We start from the raw sequence: 11,770 nt of genomic DNA on the forward strand, positions 1-11,770 counted from the left end.
AATGGGCCACGTCATGAAGTCATCGGTCACCACCGAGTGAAGGTGATTCAGAGCAGCATCCTCCTCTTCCTCCTCCTCCTCCATCAGGCCTCAGACTCTCTGGGATCACATCACATCATGAGTGGACAATACTGTATGCTCCCACTATAATACAGCAATATTAAACAGCAATAAATGTGAGTGGTGTCCAAGTTTTTCTTAATTTCTTCATTAGCACAGTTTGGGAGGAGCATCTAATGTTATATCCCATCACCTCGTCATCAGCAACTTTCACATCTAATCATATCAGCATGAGAGGAAGCCTGTATTCGCTCTAAAATGGCTGGGTTAAAAACAACCCAGAGCTGGACATAATGCATGCTGGGTTAAAGTAACCCAGCGTGATGGATTAGACATGGGTTGCAGCACGCCAAATACACAAACCGTTTGCTCTATCTGACTTCATGTGTAATCGACAGTCACTCTAGATCTTTAAGAATTGTTTCCCGTACAGTACATTTGAACCCAGATCAGTTGAAGTAAACCAGAAAGGAAACCCGCAGCAAGAGTCGATCAAACCACAGAAGGACCCCGAACAAACTCTGAGATCACACACACACAAATATTATAACAGTCTGTGTGAAATGCTGAGCCACAAAGGACCGTGGGAGGAGAGAGAATCCACAGGTTCATAAAGACACACGTGCTTTTCTCATCATTCGACACAGATTCATGAAGTGTGCTCGGTGTCTCAAACACTCGTCGTACTCTGTGTCTCGCTGTTACTCATTCTCATTCAATGAACCAGACAAGAATAGAATAGAGAAGAACAGCGTTCATCATCACACGTGTTGGTTTAAACACGCAGAATCAAACTTATAATCATAAATCTGTGGTGAGCTGTGATGTGAACACCATGTTTTTCAGTAGCCTACATTACAACAGCATGGCATTATCATCTGATCATCCACCTCAGTCTTATGGTTTTGCTGTTAAAAAGAAACAAAACAGCTCAGATTAAACACTCGTGTGTCTGCAGTCAGACTTATGATCGTGAAGAGTAGTCTCTGGCATCGGACACACTGATTGGCTTCGTTATTGTAAGAGGTTAGCGACAGCAGCGGAAAAAATTACATATTGTAGCTTTAAATAGTATAGGCTTATGTTGAACTTTATTCTTGTACAAACAACAATTACTAGTGCAAAAAACAGTTTTTGTGTGTTTTTAGTAATTGTTGGTTTGGTATGTTTGAGTTGCTTAATAGCCTAGGCTACTATTACACAAGAACCTAAACTCTGATAAAACGATAATGCTATAAGCGCACCAGAATAAAATATAATTTTCAGAATTAAACAGTGTAGCTGACTTATAGATTCAGTTAAAACGCTACTTTTTCCAAACCGAATCGATACTTTTTTCGTAAAAAGAATCGCTACTTTTTAAAAAAGAATCGCTACTTTTTTTTTAAAGAATCGCTACTTTTTAAAAATGAATCACTACTTTTTCAAAAAATGAATCACTACTTTTTCAAAAGTGAATCGGTACTTTTTCAAAAAAGAATCGGTACTTTTTCAAAAGTGAATCGATACTTTTTCGAAAGTTAATCGGTACTTTTTCAAAAGTGAATCGCTACTTTTTCAAAAAAGAATCTTTAATTTTTCGAAAGTGAGTCGATACTTTTTCAAAAAGAATCGCTACTTTTTCAAAAAGAATGGCTACTTTTACATAGTTCTATACATATACAACTACTTTTTTTTTAAAATCGCTACTTTTTCCAAAAAGAATGTAACAAAATAATAAAGTAACAAATGTATAATAAAAATAATTTAACAACTGTAATAACACTGTAATAAATGTAAAATTACATTATAATAAATGTATAACACTAATACATAATTACATTTTAATAAACGTATAATTACTTTGTAATAAATGTAAAATAAGACTGTAACAAATGTATAATAACACTGTAATGAATGTATAATTACATTGTAATTAATGTATAATTACACTGTAACAAATGTAATATTAATTTACACTACTTTTTCTAAAAGAATCGCTACTTTTTAAACAATGTAACAAATGAATAATAACACTGTAGTAAATGTATAATTACATTGTTATAAACCTATAATAATTCTGTAATGTATAAGTACATTGTAACAAACATATAATTACTTTGAAATAAATGTATAAACTAACAAATGTATAACACTAACAATAAATGTATAAACTAACAAACGTATAACACTAATAAATGTATAATTACATTGTAATAAACGTATAATTAAACTAAAATGTATAATTACATTGTAATAAATGTATAATAAGACCGTAACAACTTTTTCAGAAAGGAAAAGCTACTTTAAAAAAAAGAATGTAACAAATGTATATTACATGGTTATAAATGTACATTACGCATTTTTTTTTTTTTAAACATGTATTTATTGAATTTTTACAATTAACAAGGATTACATTTACATTTAACAAATAAATTTAACAAAGCGTTTAACAATCAAAACTATAAAAGAAAAGAATCCACTCCCCCCACCCCCAAGAAAAAAAAAAAAAATAAAAAAAATAAAACAACCAACGCACTGGATAACGACATTATATAATAATCATACATAGCTTAGGAAATACAGGCAATTAGGTATATATGACCTTCAAGTTTCCAGAGTTTCCTCGGCCTCACAATTCTCCAAAAATGCAAGAAAGGGATTCCAGATCTCCTTAAATTCGGCTGATTTCTTTTTCATTGTGTATGTTAACTTTTCAAGGATAAGGCATGTTGATAATTCTTTCAGCCATCGACCAATAGAAGGGCTCTTGACATCTTTCCAACAGAGAGAGATCAAGCGTCTAGCTTGTACTAAACATAGGTCTGTGATTTTCTTCTCTTTGTGGTTTAACATACAGTCCTTTGGATACAAATTAAGAATACAAAGTGCAGGATCGTCAGGCACTAGGTTTAAGGTCATCTTAGAAATACATTTTGTAACCTCATTCCAGAACTTTCGTATCTCAGGGCAGTCCCACAGACAATGAAACAAGGTGCCCTTTTCGACATTACATTTAACACAAATATCAGGAATATTTGGATTCATCTTATTCAGTCTTTCAGGAGTAACATAAGTCCTCATAATCCAATTATATTGAATCAGTTTGAGATGGGTATTTATTGTTAGGAGTTGCGATCTAGAGCATATCTCTCTCCAATCCTCCTCTGAGATATCTGTTTGTAAGTCATTTATCCATTGGGTTTTCTTATGCTCAGTAGAGTCTTTATGGTTTTTAACCAGAATGTTATAGAGTAAAGATATCTGGCCCTTGCCAGTACAGTTATTCACTGCTAGATTTTCTAACATGGACAATTGAGGTTGTATATAGGAGTGTGTCTGTGCATAAACAAAACTCCTTAACTGTAAATATTTAAATAAATGTGTCCGAGGTATACCATATTCATTACTAAGTTCCTCAAAGGAAGCTAGTTTACTTTCCTTATATAGATCCATAACTTTACAGATGCCCTTTGTTGCCCACATTTTAAAACCTTGGTCTTTTTTCCCAGGAGAGAAGTTATCATTCCCCCATATTGGTGAAAAGCTCGAGAAAAGAGTAGATTCACCAAGAATTGACTGTACATTATGCCAGACATTAATTGTGTTTCTTACAAAGGGGTTATCAGTGAGCTGTCTCAATTTTTTGACAGATGCAGAGTATAAATAAGTGTCAAGTCGCATGCCTTTAGTGCAAATACTTTCAATTTGTACCCATGGTAAGTAAGGTTCAGGGGAAAACCAGTACATTGCAGCTCTAATTTGAGCAGCCCAAAAGTACCATTGTAAATTAGGCAGTTGTAACCCTCCTCTCTCATAAGGCAGGTAAAGAAGTGACAGCCTCAACCTTGGCCTCCTGTTATTCCAAATAAACTTGGTAAATAGTTGCTTCATTTTAGGGAAGAACTGTGGCGGCGGGGATAAAGGGATGGATTGAAATAGGTATAAGAACTTTGGTAGTATATTCATCTTGATTATATTTATACGTCCTAAAAGGGAGATTGGCATTGATGACCAGTTATTCATGGATTCAGTTACTGTAGACATCATAGGATCATAGTTATAGGGTACTAAGTCTTTAATGGTTGGGGTAATGGTGATGCCAAGATATTTAAATCCATTTATCGCATTATTGAAAGGATGGTTTATCACAGGATTTATTCGCTCCCGTTTATTCAAAAACATAATAGAGGATTTTGTTTCGTTTATTTTAAAACCTGAAAATTTTCCGAAAGTGTCAATTAAATTGGACAGATTACAAATTGAGTTACTTAGGTCTGTTAGAAGTAAGAGGGTGTCGTCAGCGTACATTACAATGCGATGTTCAGTGTCGGATACTTTTATACCTGAAATTGAAGGATGTGATCTCACCGCCAATGCGAGCGGTTCCATTGCTAAAACAAAAAGCATTGGTGAGAGGGGGCACCCCTGACGAGTACCTCTTGTGAGTTTGAAAGGAGATGAAATTATATAGTTGGTGGAGACCTCTGCCATTGGGTCAGTATAGAGTGTCTCAATCCATTTTCGAAAGTAGTTGCCAAAGCCGAAACGAGATAACACATCAAATAAATAACTCCACTCCACTCTGTCAAATGCTTTTTCAGCATCTAAGGACAGAATAGCAGCATCAGAGGTCCCCTCCTTCGCATGTATCACATTCAACACCCTTCTTACATTATGAAAAGCTTGACCGTTTTTCACAAAACCATTCTGATCTGGATTGATAACTGTCGGGAGCACCGGTTCCAGTCTTCTAGCCATTACTTTAGCGATAATCTTAGCATCTGTGTTGAGCAGTGAAATAGGTCTATATGACGTGCAGTTGGTAGGGGATTTATTGGGTTTCAAAATAAGTGTTATCAGCGCACTCCTCATGGAATCTGGAAGACAACCCTGTTGAAGGGCTTCGTCATACATATCTAAAAGTGGTGTAATTAATTTATCTTTAAATATCTTGTAGATATCAACCGGAAGACCGTCAGGGCCTGCGGCTTTACCTCCTTTCATATTAGTAATGGCGTCAGCGATTTCTGAAGCATTCAGTTCCTTATCTAATTGTTCTTTAAAATCTGCTGATATGGAAGGGATATGAAGATCATCCAGAAACTCAGATTGTATTTCCAGACTCCCCGAGGATTCGGATGAATATAATATTTTATAATAGGTAGAAAAGGTATCATTAATTTCCTGTGGGTCTGTTGTTATTGCTCCATTCTGAGTTTGAATTGCAGTAATTGCCCTGTCCGCATCTAATTTTTTTATTCGCCAGGCTAGCAATCTCCCTGGTTTTTCACCTTGATCATAATAACTCTGTTTGAGCCGGATTAAACTATTTTCTGCTTTCGATGTGGAAAGTTCCTCATATTGGGTTTTAAGTAACTTTAATTCTTGTTTTATTTTTGCAGAGCCATCTAAAAAGGCCTCTCTTTCCAATTGTCTAATTCTATGATCGAGCTCATTCATTTTCAACTTGAGTTTGTTTGTTTTTGAACTGGTGTAAGATATAATCATGCCTCTGATGTACGCCTTAAAAGCCTCCCATCTGACAATAGCAGACGTCTTATCTGTATTTGTATTGAAGTATGACTCAATTTGAAAATCTAAAAATTGCAGGAAATTCGAATCAGTAAGCCATCTGGGATGAAATCTCCATCTAGGGCTCCCTTTAACTAACCCTTGAGCTCTAAACACCAGTGAAGTAGGGGAATGATCTGATAGAAGTATGCTGTTATAGTTACATTCTATCACAGAGGAGAGTATAGAGCTGGAAATCAGGAAAAAATCTATTCGTGAGTATGACTTAAATCGGGGAGAGTAACAGGAAAATTCTAATTTGTCTGGGTTCAGACTCCTCCAGGGGTCGCATAAATTCAGATCATTTATATACTGTAACAGTTTTTTCCTACTTTGCATATGAGAGGAATCCATCCCAGTTGACCGATCCAATTTAGGGTCTAAAGTACAGTTGAAATCACCTGCTATTAGAGCTTTCCCTGGGAGAGAAGCAATTAATAAAAATAAATGTTCAAAGAATTTGGGATCATCTTCGTTTGGGGCATATAAATTAATCATGTTTATCTTCTCATTTATCAATGTGCCTTGGACAATCAGGTATCTGGCCCCTATGTCACGAATGACGTTGTCCACTTTAAAGGGTATCGATTTATGAATCAGGATCATCACCCCTCGAGTGTGTGATAAGTAGGAGGCTGATATTACTTGCCCTGGCCATCTCCTTTTTATCCTTATCACTTCATTCGATAATAAGTGGGTTTCTTGGAGATATACAACTAGCGATTTAAGTTGTTTAACCCTACTGATGATTTGCTTCATTTTAGCCAACTTCACCATTCCTCTAACATTCCAGGATGTAAGCTTCAAATTTAGATTAGAAGACATAAAATAAAATCAAGCATAAACATTTTCAATCAGGCCATATATATAGTAGGAAAGAATGATATAAGCTGAAATCTCGTTCTTAAAACAATTGTAGTGTATGTCGTTATCCCGAATTACAAAATAAAATGTACATTTAAAACCCCTAAACTTAATCCCAGCACTGTCTCCCCAAACGAGACGGCTTACCTTCCCTGGTAACATTAGGAGCGAGCTAAACGCTCAACTGATCCACTAATAACGAGGAGCAGTTATAAACTGATAAATCACACACCTACCCCTCCCCCCACATTCACAATCGGCTTGCTATAATAAGCGAACAAAATATACATGTAAGTTATGCATCTGTCTTCGTGGGATTAAAACCACGTCAGCGTATAGTATCAATCAGGCGTTGCCTGGCAACGCAACGTTACAGTACCTTTTTTTTAGTAGGTGGAAAAAAGAAAAAAAAAGAAAAAAGTTCACGTTATGATTATATCGTCTGCTGCCGTTGATAAGATCCATCTCTGAAAAACGTCCTCACCATGTAAAGCTAACTTAATACCTTTAGTTAGCCATGGCCAACGGTGTCCAGCTCTTTAATAAACGACTCCACATCTGCAGGATCAGCGAACACGCGAGGTTTCCCTCTGTGGAACAGCTTGAGTTTAGCAGGGTAAATGGTACTGTAGTCTATCTTCAGGACCCGTAGTCGTTGTTTCACATCATCGAATCGCTTTCTTTTCTTGTGCAGTTCAGTAGAGATGTCTTGGAAAAGCATGACATGGTGGCCTTCATACATGATCTTGCCCTTCTTTCTGGCTGCCTGCATGACTCGGATCTTGTCACGGAAGTTTAAAAACTTCAGTATCATGACTCGCGGAGCAGAGGATTGTGGCGCGCCTGGTAGTCTATGAGCTCTTTCGATAATCAGCGGGTCAGGAAAAGTCTCGGGTCCCAGGGCATCAGGTAGCCATTTTTCCAGAAAAGCAGCTGCATCGCCTTTTTCAACTTTCTCCGGGAGATTCACCAGTCTGAGATTTGAGCGACGGCTCCTGTTTTCCAGGTCATCTACCTTAGAGGTGAGCTCAGACACCTGTTTCTCCAGGATGGTGATTCTGGTTTTATCATTAGAGATATCATCCTCCATGTCACCAATACGATTTTCTGCTTGTTCTAGTCTCCCTGAAAAGTCTTTAAAGTCTGACTTAATCTCGTTGATTGCTGTCAAAACTCCGTCAAACTTGGAACTGAAGTCATTTTTCAGGGCTGAAATAGCCTCTAAAATCCCTGCTGTTCCGGGAGAGTGTGCATCAGTGGTTAGCATGCTAGCATCTTCCTCTGCTTCTTCGTGCCTGTCGGTCTTGTTCTGAGCTTTTTTGTGATGGCCCGAGTTGGTTTTAGATTGTTTGGTCGACATGTCTTAGATTACAGATGCACTAAACTTCAGTTTTGTGAAGGATTACGTTCGCTTTTAATTCAGGATGAGTAAATTTAGCCGATTCCTACGGAGGGATCGAAAATGCGACCTCTCAGCTCCGCGTCATAGCCGCGCCCCGTACATTACGCATTTTAATACATTTATATTATGCATTTTAATAAACGTATAATTACAATGTAACAACTGTATAAGACTAACAAATGTATAATAACACTGTAATAAATGTATAATTACATTGTAATAAACGTATTGTACCACTGTAATATATAAGTACATTGTAATAAACATATAATAATACTGTAATGTATAATTAACATATAACGACTTTGCAAACGCTGTCGAGCCTTCGGGCAGTATAAAATGCAGAGCAGCAAGCAACCTAAAGAACTTCTTGACTTCTAGACCCCATCCGACTTTCTGCAGGATTTATGTGGGTCACATCGAGCCGGGTCCCGTCGTCCCCTGCTGTCTCTCCATTCCCCAGTTATATAATAATAATAATAATAAAAATAAATCACATTTATATAGAGCTTTTCTCAGCACTCAAAGTACTTTACATAATGGTGGGAATCTCCTCATTCACCACCAAAGTGCAGCTCCACCTGGATGATGTGACAGCAGCCATAGTGCACCAGAACACCCACCACACACCAGCTTACTGGTGGAGAAGAGACAGAGTGATATATATATATATATATATATATACAGTGATATGAATAAGTTTGGACACCCATGTTAAAGTTGTCTAAAAAGAGGAATAAAAAATCATCTTTTGGATATTGATCTCAATGCCTTAATTAGAAAAATGAGGAAAACTCCAACCAAAATTTGTGTCCTTAAAGGTTGGAGTTTTCCTCATTTTTCTAATTAAGGCATTGAGATCAATATCCAAAAGATGATTTTTTATTCCCCTTTTAGGCAACTTTAGCATGGGTGTCCAAACTTATTCACATCACTGTATAAATATATGGGGATGATTAGGAGGCCAGGATGTATAGGCCACTGGGTGCTCTTTGAAAGTATAGTGTCCCCATCACTACACTGGGGCATTAGGACCCACACAGACCACAGGGTGAGCGCCCCCTGCTGGCCTCACTAACACCTCTTCCAGCAGCAACCTGGCTTTCTCAGAAGGTCTCCCATCCAGGTACTAACCAGGCTCAGCCCTGCTTAGCTTCAGTGGGCAACCAGTCTTGGGCTACAAGGTGATATGGCTGCTTCTCCGACGAGAGCTTCAGCCCTCCTCCAGTCGTCGCAGACGTCGTCTGGCAGAGAGGAAGACTCCCTGTCCGTCTGGGCGTGGCAGGGCAGGGCTCTTGAGAAGGCGGTTAAGGAGCTGGGCCTCACCTGGAGCCCAGGAGTAAGTGGGTACCCCAGTCGGCGTGCGTCCATGCTTCTTCAAAGGCCTCCTTTTCCCACATGGACATAGTGGCAACGTCGGCGGCCAGAGAGGTTAGGCCACGCTCTCATTTCCTAGACACGCGGAGAGCTATTCCAGGCATTTCGCGCTGGCTGCTGGGTATAATTCAATGTGGGTATTCCCTCCAGTTCAAGGCTCCTCCTTGGCGGATTTCCTTCTGTCTCAGAGAACGGCGGAGTTGTGGAGTCTTCATGCCCATGTGCTGGACACACAGAGTCTTGTGCACGTCCACCAGGCACCGTTACACTCTGAAATGGGGCGTGTTTGTGAAACGGTGTTGATAACGATATCGACCCGACCTCGCTGTTTGGGAGCTCCCTCTTTTAAAACTGCTTTGCTTCTGTTGGAGAATTCTGCTTGTCCTATGTAGATGTGGGAGAAGTATGCATGGGTCTGAATGAGGTAATGCCGAGCAAAGGCAAGTCAAGTGAGGACAGGAGAAGAAACTGGGTGAAAGGGAAAATCATGTCTAAAGCCATTTTTAAAAGATACGCATGCGCAAAGGAGATCGTCCCAATTAGAAATAAAATAATGATGCTGGTGTTTTCAATTCGGGAAAAGTGATAAGGAGGAGCTGAGCGCTAATTGGGTATCACTAGGCCAAAAGGCAAGTCAAGTAAGGACAGGAGAAGAAACTGGGTGAAAGGGCATGGAAAAACACCTGAATCATGTATAATGCCATTTTTAAAAGATTACGCATGCGCAGAGAAGGTTGCCACAATTAAAAGAAATAAAATAATGATGCAGGTGTTTTTAATCTGGGGGGAGTAATAAGGAGGAGCAAAGAGGGAAAACGTAACGAGTTGAGTGCTAAGTGGATATCACAAGAGAAAAAGAAGGTATACGACTTGGCCACTGATTGTTGTAAACTTAGATGCTTGGCCACATCTCACTTTGTTGACCTGTTCAATAAAGTAACTTCTTCTGAGACCTGAAACCTCGACTCGACTCAATTTCTTCAAGACCTGAAGCTGACTTTGATGATTTGAATTGAGACTGAAAATCTGCCACAACACTTCTTGCCCTTGAAAGCGTCACAGAACACTTTCGCCAGGTTTTACAAGTTGGACGTGCCATCTTTTGGCATCTCTAATTTTTTTTTAAGAACAAACTTAATACTTTTATTCATCAAAGATTCATTAAACTGATCAAAAGTGACTGTAAAGACATTCATTTCTATTTACAGACTGATCTCATGAAATGGCGTATGTATAACACGCCAATTCGTATTTTAATTTTTTTTAAATTAAAATGCAAATTTGACTTACGTTACATTACTGTATTTATAAATATATGACCTACCCCAACCCCATCCCTAAAACTACCCGTCACTGTGGTTAATAGCATTTATGAGTCTTCCCCTACCACCCTAGGAAACAAATATCGCTCCCCAGATGTAGATCTACATTTCGTTTCGTTTCGCTTGGACATTTAACGGCGTAGACATACACGCGGATAGCTCAAAATGCGTAAAGATAACACGCCACTTGACTTGAAAGTGCCGTGTATGTTTACGCAAAAGTCATGATGGCATATTGCAATTTAAAATAAATTCAGTTCTTCTGAACTTTCTATTCTTCAAAATCATTTAGCATAATTTCCACAAAAATCAAGGGACCCCCTCGAAAATGAGATGGTTCATCTCAAGGGGCTATCCTTGAAAAAAAATAAATAAATAAATAAATAAATAAAAACAGGTTAACATTAAATAATAACAACCATTATTAATAACCGACAGTGGTGGAGGAAGTACTGAATCTCAGTACTTAAGTAAAAGTAAAAATAACCAGATAAATATTTACTTTAGTAAAAGTAGAAGTAACACAATGACAACCATACTTAAGTAAAAAGTACCTGATTTTAAATGTACTTTAAGTACTAAAAGTAAAAGTACTTGCATAAAAATGTATTCTCTTAATGACTATTTTCTAATGATTAATAAAACATTTAATTCTAACTCATTCAACCTAATACTCCTATAATGATGTTCAATATTGATAGAACAAAATTGTTGTCACCATTTCTGAAACAAGCTTGCAATTAGGCAATATAAACCATGCTTATCCTTACTATATGTTAATAACTATGTTCGGCAGTAAACGCGATTACTTTATGGTGTAATTCTGAACCTCTTGGCTTGCCATAATCCTAACCAAACATATATTACACACGGTGTGTTTCCTATGCATGTAAAAACAAATTTTCGGGTATAAATTGCACGATAAACACACTGCGTGCGAGACGCATTTAGTGTAACCGGGTTGATATACTGTATCTATGGCAACCAAACGTCACTGGCGAGCAACGAACGTGCAACGAACGGACGGTCAGATTACGTTTTGTCAGGGGAAAAACTGATCAGAAAATGTAATGAAAAAGTAACAGAAGTTGTAGAAATGTAGTGGAGTAGAAAGTATAATAATTGCTGCAAAATGTAACGAAGTGAAAGTAAAAAATATGCACTATTTATTCTACTTAAGTAAAGTAAAGAT

The sequence above is a fragment of the Pimephales promelas genome, chromosome 16 (assembly GCF_988280905.1).
Source record: "Pimephales promelas chromosome 16, fPimPro1.hap1.1, whole genome shotgun sequence".
Taxonomy (NCBI): Eukaryota; Metazoa; Chordata; class Actinopteri; order Cypriniformes; family Leuciscidae; genus Pimephales; species Pimephales promelas.